The sequence below is a fragment of the Ixodes scapularis genome, unplaced genomic scaffold, assembly GCF_016920785.2.
Source record: "Ixodes scapularis isolate PalLabHiFi unplaced genomic scaffold, ASM1692078v2 PGA_scaffold1__304_contigs__length_218370807, whole genome shotgun sequence".
Taxonomy (NCBI): domain Eukaryota; kingdom Metazoa; phylum Arthropoda; class Arachnida; order Ixodida; family Ixodidae; genus Ixodes; species Ixodes scapularis.
In genome coordinates, this window is record NW_024609846.1 from 75,450,837 (window position 1) to 75,459,663 (window position 8,827).

The window sequence follows — 8,827 nt, forward strand, 5'->3', positions numbered from 1 at the left end:
TCGGAGCATTTTCCCCAGAGAGCGTTGACGTCCGTTCTGACGGTGTATTTAACATGTAGATGCGTCATCGTGGAAATGTCGTTTCAGACTCTTGACATGTATATGTCAAACTGCGTATGCTAAGAACAAAGGAACAGCTACGCAATCCAGCATGAAAAAGCTATTTATTTGGTAGAACAGACTTAGCTCCAAGTGGAAAAAAAGTTAAACAATTAAAAAAGTAAAGGCCGCTACTTTTGCGACTATATAAAATTCGACTCTAGTCGCCATAGGCATTCACATCCTCGTTGAGAACTAGTACACCAAATATGGGGTTGACCGGAACCACGCTGGTGTTAGGTGAGTTCTTACATTTTTGGAGGATCTGATGACATATTCTAATAAGACATATGGTTATATATATCAAGCTCAAATTATTTTCTGTAAGTATTTTCAAGCTAAGTAATGCTCAAGTGATTCTGTTCAGTGAAGTATCTATTTTTATTATTTTTCATAAGTAATAACATCACTGACTTTGTTACGTACATTCGAGAAAATAGGTTTAGAAAATTGATTTGTGGTAAATGAAAGTTCAGAATGCATAACTCTCACATATAATAATGTATTTTTTGGACACCACTACCTTTTCCCCAGCCGTCGGTGTCGTTCAGAATCTACAACATGTGACCCCTGCCCTCTGATGGAGATAACAGGCACTAAACAAAAACGCGCCAAAAAATACCTACCGCGAAAACTATTCATTTCAAATTATTTATGTTATACGTTTGCTAAAATGAATGATATATTTTTAAATAGGCTGAAAGGATACCTTTTTTTTTAACACGGATAGGCTTGGTTTGCATCGAATGTGTTCCGATCAAAGAGACTTCCCTCTGCATTTCACCTAGCATTTCAAGACACTAGCGATGTTATTTCTTGTTTTTTGTTTATTCTGACGCCATAAAAAATATTAATCTCGCAGTAGATTTTGAAAATACATTTCGTGAAACTCCTTTGGAGATAGCAACCAGCCTATAGGTTTCTTTTTACTACCTGCGAGATCTTAACATCGACTCCGTGTGATGTTAACTGAACTTACGAATTGTGTGTTTTCACAGGTGTAGACATTTTCTCGTGCAAAATTTTATACGAATAGATACCGAGTTCAGGAATGGTGTTCTTCCTTCAACTTCAAAAGAAAAAAAAACAAAAAAGAGGACCACCGCGGATCGAACCCGCGATCGCTTGCGTACAAATCGGACACCTTAACCGCTATGCTACGTCACCGCTACAGAAACTCGATTCGACTATTCGTTTTATACGAGATGCTTCGGCTGCAAATGCAGTTAAGCCGTCAGCGTGTTATGCAAAGCACTCGTACATCACTCGCCGTACTTCAGTTATACTCACCTGCCATGTAGAGTACTTTCAAGTCGTAGAACGATCCTTTTGTTCGCGCGTCATCGGCCCGGTAGACCTGGTACACCTTGTCGTCTTCAACTACACCGCTGAAGTCCCTTACATCGTCGGAACTCACAACAGGCTGGGTCTTGTCGAGTAGAAATTCTACTAAAACATAAGACATTCTAGAGCCCGGGCAGGATCGACAGGTTGGAGCAAGCGGGCAAACAAAACGAGTCGAGAGCGATCGTTCATGAAAGCTTGGCGAAGCCTCTATGGGCGAAGCGAAGTGCGAAGTGTCGTGTTCGGCGCTTCGGCGGGCTTCTGATCAAGGTTGTCAGTCGGTTGCGTGTCATATCTCTAACGTCAGCGGTTTTATGGGCTCACGTCCCGAAATCGTTTTTTCGTGCATAGATTACATTTTCGTATTCACAGATTTGACGAAATAGTGGTATCCGAACGAACTTTACGTCCTTTGACCGTACTTCTGTCTGCACGTCAAAGCTTTCTGACGTACAGTCAGAGACAATCGATGTACAGTCAGAATCACCACCAGGACATCCTGATGGCATTTCGCGGCGGCCGACTGCCACCAGGAAACCATCAGAAAGCCGACAAGCGGTGCCTGACTGGAGTTTGACTGTCGGTCAGAGTAACTTGTTGGCCAATCAGCCATGCTTGACGTACAGTCAGGCACAGTCAGCGGTCTACTAGAAAACATTGACTGCCAAACAGCGTTACATTGATGGATTTTTTCTTCGGGTCTTAATACAAACTATGTTTAATATGTCATCTTGATAACATGAGACGTGGATCTGGTAACTAAGAACATCCAACAGCTTCGCAGTGGCGGTAATCGGTTTCTGCGTTTTCCCATCGACCGTATCCCTGCTCCTAAATGTTACACTCTACGTTGTTTTTTTTTTCTTATAAAAAAACGTTTCCATATTATGTGTGGGTTTCCCGACGAACAAAAGTAACCAAATATTTTATCAACGTCTTTTGTTTATTTATTATTACATTAATATATGACTTACTTTCGTTGAGCTGAAATACAGGTTAAAACAAACTGTTAAGGGTGACATTACATGTATTGACTTTTGTGGGCATTCTTTCCTGCAGTGTCTCTTGCGCTCTTCGAAAGCGCTGATAGATTCGGATAGACTCGGTGTGCACAAAATGTTTTCCGAGAAAAAGGTTTCCCCCCGAATTTCAACCAGCCTTTAAAAACGACAGCGATATATTTTTTTTCTACTTTTCTCAAACTCTCGAAAATCAATCGCACAGTAGATTTTGCTTATACATTTTGTGAAACTGCTTCGAAGACACCAGACAGCACTAGGGTCCTCCTTACTCCCTTCGATATCGGTTTATCATAGGTTGAGTGTGCTGGGTTGAACAGACACGCGCACAACTTTGAGGATTAAATTACGAATTGTACCTTTTGACAAGTGCAGACATTTTCTTTTCCATATCTTCATGTTAGTAAATACCGAGTTGAGGAAAGATGTTCTTGCCACCACTTGATCATAATTTAAGTTATTGCGCAAGATAAATGTTATACACTTTATAACACCCGTGGATGCAGGAACTAAGAACATGCAACAGTTTCGCAGTAGTAGAAATCGGTTAATGCGCTAGCCCAATGACTTCATTACTCCCCCTTGATATGAAACTGTATGGTTATTTCTAAAAAAACACGCTTCTTCTACTGCATAGGCGTCTCGACGCGCACATCAATGAGCGAATAATTTATGAATGCCTTTTGTTTATTTCATTTTTACACTAATAGATACAAAACAAACGCTGAAGGCAAACGGTTAAATAAAACTTTTAAGCTTGGCTTCAGTTGAATTGAATTTTGTGTGCTTCATTGCCTGCAGTGTGTGTGGCCTTCTTCGGCAGCGCTGCAGCCCACAATTGCCAGAACGGAACGAGACCAGCATCGGTAAAAGTTCTTTAATTACACGTTTGGAAACATTTCGCTGGGTGATTTATAAACGAAAGCAACGATTATGTGCAGTCCACTTTTGCTTTTGTGAGTTTTTATAAAGCAATAAAATGAACGTAAATTCGTCCACGAATCAATACTTAATTTTGTAAATTAATAACACGCTATTCACACTGTGTAAGCAAGTTCTTGCGAATATTTGTTCCACTTTTTTTTACACTGCTTATGATTCCTACAGGAGGTAAACCGAGAAGGCTGCGACTATTACTGCTGGAACTCTGGCACCAATTCATGGGACCAATTTTTCTTTGGGGACGGAGAAATATGCTTTGTGAGTAGCAAGACTAATCTAGTTAGCACACTCACGTGCTGCCGCACCTGCAGGTCATAGGTTTTTCATGTATGCCTTTCCGGTAAATAGTATAATTCCTTTCAATTTGCAAACATTTTCACTAAAGCGGTTTTAGGAAATTGCGAATGAGGAGGCACGTACGTGCTGCTCTCTTTCTTTAGTTCGTTTACTGCCATGTTTAGGCCCACATTTCAAATTTTTTGTATGATTCCCCGACCATAATAAACCTAAAGATGATATGGCAGTATTATATATATTGTTGCTCTGTGTGCCCTCTCCTGCCTTGGCCGCCAAATGGCAGCCGGCAGTATATCTAATTAAAATATAGGTTTAACACTTAATCTGAGGGTGGTGACTTTTCAATAACAAGAGACGCAAAGTAGTTACACATGACGAAAGTCTTGTCTTCATTCTCTAAGCCGAAACAAATTCATGGTAAAGAGTCGTGTCCTAGAAATTAATTGAGATCACAGGCGATGCGCTGCACGCCCCACTGCGGAGGGTCGGTGCACAATCACTATGCAGCGAAACTAATCAATCCAGAAAGGTTCAGATATCACGCGGCAAAGTAATACTGTCAAGAAACGTGGAACTATGACATCCCATGTCTGATCTCACATAAACAAGTAACGCCATTAGGCGTCGTAGTGTTACGTGTTTTCACGTGATCTCAGAGTATCCCGCCCTCTGTAGCGGTTAAGGCTTCCCCCATAATCTAGCAGGGAACCGTTTTATGTGACGCCGAAGCATAAGGTGAGGTTAGTTTCTCCGGTATATATAACAGCAAACATTCTGAGAGAGCAGGAGAACGCTTTACACGACAGACCTGACGTCAAATGGCGACGCAAGTTTTCGTCGCTTAATTTAAGTGACTCAGTGGGATTACTTTAAAGTATCACGTGACTTCACAGTGCCATATGATACCGTCATTTCCCGTGAAATCTTGCCAAGACCGCTTACCGCTCTAATTTTCCGAGTAACGTCCCTCCATTAGTTTCTTCATAAAAAATACAAGCGGGATCCGCTTCGAAACTTCGCGAATTAGGGATGTAACCGTAAAAAGACATGTTTCGAAAGGAGACGGACAACATTCTCGCGTCTCTTTTTGGAAATATCTTACTTTCTTAATCAGCACAGCATAATCCTTTTCAGCTACGCTTACAGTGTTTTATTTATTTTTATAAATGACGTATGCCACCTAAATGAGTTTGATAAAATTGGCAGAAAAATCAAACACCATATGACGTCTCGTAAAATCATGTCTCGTGGAGCGTTTTTACTACTAACTCTAATGCGTTATTTGTACCGTTAAGCGTAGCGGTTAATTTTGGGGTACATTCGGTTGAACAGTCTTAAAATAATCTGATCTGATACTTTAGACTGTTCCGTTACCTAAAATTACTTCTCATGAATAGTTTAATCTAATATGCACTTTTTTACTTTGTCATTTTCAGTACAACACTGGCGAAAAGGGAATTTGTAAAAACGGATAATGTCATTTGACAAATAATTCAGGTGGGCCCAACGAGACTGATGGCAACACTCCTGCGCCCACTGAAAAGCCCAAGCAAAAAAAGAAGAAAACTAAGAAGACTAAGAAACCTAAGCGCAAGTCAAAGAAAGATCAGTAGGAGAACTTCTCACTAGAAGAACTAAGCCTAAACCAGGCTAAATAAATTGAGCACACTGACTTTTCGTACTGTGTACACTAGTGGTGCAAATAAATCGGTAGTCCCATGGATGCTATCAATACTTGAAGCCGAACCAACTATTGATAGTGAGAAAATTACCGATAGTGATACCTATATGGTTAACTATGGTATGTTGATTTCAGAAAAGATCACCTGAAGGGTGGCTGGTCGACATTTTTAAATAACTTATGTTTTTATATAATATTGCCTAGTGTTTTGTATAGACAAACCCACACTTAGTTTTGACCAGAAAAAAGTTTGGGAGAGGAAAAACCGGAAGGCATGAAGAGGTGGACAGTTGTATTAACGCGCACGGATGGAGGGGGCACGTTTAAAGGGGAATAACTAAAACGATAAAATTAGACGAGTTATAATACTTTTTAGAAACACACTTTGGGTATAGCTTGCTTGTAATATGTGGTAAGAATATTTATTTGAATTATATTAATTTTTCTAAGAACAGCCCAACATGCCTGCTCGAATGACAAATGGCAAAATTTGGAGGCCAGTATCTCATGAAATAATTTAACCGTAATCATATACTCTCGAGATCGTATTTTACTTATATATGCCTATTATTTAAAAAAAATGTCTAAGGCATCTGAGTTATACGGTAGTTGGGATATATTTAGGCAAACATGGGTAAAAAATCAAACAAGGAAAACTTTCGATGCGAATAATAAAAACAAAAAAAAGCACCACCTTTCATTTTTTTTGGAGTTTAGGTACCCCTTCTTGCTTTAGTTGAGCAATCGTTTCTATTAAAACATGCTGCATTATTTGTTTGAGAAAGAAGACACAACTCCCCAAAATAGGGTCCTTTTCCAAAGCGTACCCTAAGCAGTGCCCTATACGAGAAGTGACTCTGAGTTTCATGAAACTAACACATACATGTTATATATTTTTATTAAGCTGAGGCCATTGATAACTATAGCAATCGTTCACATAGTAAAAGTGAGGAGAAACTACTGTGTACGAAAAGGTGTCCTAATACGAACTAGAGATCCAAAAAAAGATCCTGCAGCCATCGGCCACTGGGAACTTTGTTTATTTTCGTTTTTAACGACGCTATATGCTCCTCTCTCTTCCCCTCTAGCTCCCCCGCCCATCTCTCTGTCTCTCTCTCTCTCTCTCATATATATCCCTGACTTATATCTAGAATAAAAACATATTTAAGCATTCCTTTTCTGTGTGATAGTGTTCTGTGGCTAGCAACAATCGTTTCCTCGCGAAGATTACGATTATGGCGCAATAGTTGACGAAAGAAGCAGGCGACACTCGTCACTACCTCTGGAAAAACGGCCGTTACAACCTTTTTTTCGCATTTCCCCGCTCGCTGTCAAGGATGAGGGTGTTCGTTTCAACCAGCAAAATACGATCGGCAGTGCCTGTTTACTGAGCAGTCGTATTTGTCGCCATCCCACTCGCGGCCATCGCGGGCGATAATGTCACGCACAAACAAGCACACCGACACACAGCAGAACCCCAAAATACTCGAACCCCGCCTAAATACAATAGAGCGTAAACACTGTCGCCATGTTAACCTAGAAAGGGTTAATATGGCGAAAGTGATTACGCTCTAGGCAAGGAAAAGCATGGCGTGTGGTATGAGCCGGATCCCCTCACGAGTTGTATGGTGAGCCCTGAGAACGTGTCTGCTGCCGTAGAGTACTTCACGAAAGGTGAGCTAGAATGTTCGCGCCAAGATCCCAACAAGGAGGACGTGATCTCTGTTATGATAACCCGGAGCTGAGCCGGTTGGTTAGACATGGTTAGACAACAAAGAACCAGCAGTGTGGTTCTTTGTTCTCTTCTCTCCGTTGCTTTTCCTAACGTTCAGCTGGTATTCAAGTAAGCATCTCTGTTATGTTCGACGGGGAGAAAACGTTCGTGCCAAAGCGCTTTCTGACACGCTCAATGCGAGAGGCCTTTCGTACACAAAAAGGCAAGCATCCTGTATCCGGCGTTGGGCTAACGAAATTTTATTCCTTGCGCCCTGGATGGGTCAAATGTATTCCTCACCGGGAAATGTCAGTTTGTGTGCGCTGCGCCAATTATTAGCTTTGTATTCCCGCTGTAGAGAACGTGTATATCGTTTCCCCTAACTTCTACTGTGTGATCGATTACTCTAGTTGTCCGTAACCTCATCTGAATAAAAATATCTGAAAGGTGTCTGTCAATTTCCTGAAACTGCAACTCAGAGTAACTTTCGTATAGGGCATTGCTCAGTGCACACTTTAAAAAAGTTGTGTTTTCTTTCTCAATCAAATAATGCAACATGTTTTAAATAGAAATGAATTTCGCAATAGAGTATGACGGTGTACACAAACTAAAAAAAAAGGTTTTTTGTTTTTTCTTTTGCATCGGAAGTTTTGTGGGTTGATTTTATGCCCATGATTGCCTAAATATATTCCGACTCTCGTATCACTCAGATGCTTTATATATATATATATATATATATATATATATATATATATATATATATATATATATATATATATATATATATATATAAAACTGAGAAGAAAAAAACCCTTAGTGAAAACAGCAACAACGGACGATTAAATCTTCGACGTTTCGGCCGGAGCCCGGCCTTCGTCAGGAAGGCTTTCTGACGAAGGCCGGACTCCGGCCGAAACGTCGAAGATTAAATCGTCCATTGTTGCTGTTTTCACTAAGGGTTTTTTTCTTCTCAGTTTTATACCCACGCCTTCGGCCTCCCGCCACCATGCCCGTTATATATATATATATATATATAATGGCCATATTGGCCATTCTATAATGGCCAGAACACTATCTGAAAATTATATGATGGTGATTAACTTATTTCATGAGATACAGGCCTCCATCTTTTGACATTTGTCGTTCAAGCAGGCCTGTTTGTCGATTTTTCGGAAAAAAAAGTTTAACTTAAATAAATATTATTTCTATATATTACAAGCAAACTGTATCCAAAGTTCGTTTTAAAAAAGTATTGGAATTCCCCAGATTTTATCGTTTTAGTTATTCACTCTCAAACGTGCCCCCTCCATCAGTGCGCGTCAATGCTACTGTCCACCTCTTCATGACTTACGATTTTTCCTGACCCTCAAAATATGTTTCTGGGCAAAACTAAGTGTAGATTTGTTTATACCAGACACTAGACGATGTCATATAAAAACATCAGTTGATTTAAAAATATTGACCAGCCACCCTTTGCTCGAACTTTTCTGAATTCACCCAGTAAAGTATTCAGTAGTATTACCTATTGCATTCTATCGACAGTTTCGTATCGTGAAACTATCGATGTTATATTATCGACTGACAACCGCAAAGCCATCGATAGTATTTCATTATGTGAAGAAGAACCTCATTAGTACATCTTTTAAATGTTGCCACCCTTACGAAAATGGCAGGTCTGGACTTATATATAAAAAAAAATACGGATATATAAAAAATCGGGCAAATCTGGCC

The 8,827-nt window shown here is 40.0% G+C and overlaps 1 pseudogene; it reads left to right on the top strand.

Annotated features, from left to right (window-relative positions):
- Positions 1-308: 308 nt before the first annotated feature.
- On the top strand, positions 309-5,330 carry LOC121836085 (annotated as a pseudogene).
- Positions 5,331-8,827: the final 3,497 nt, after the last annotated feature.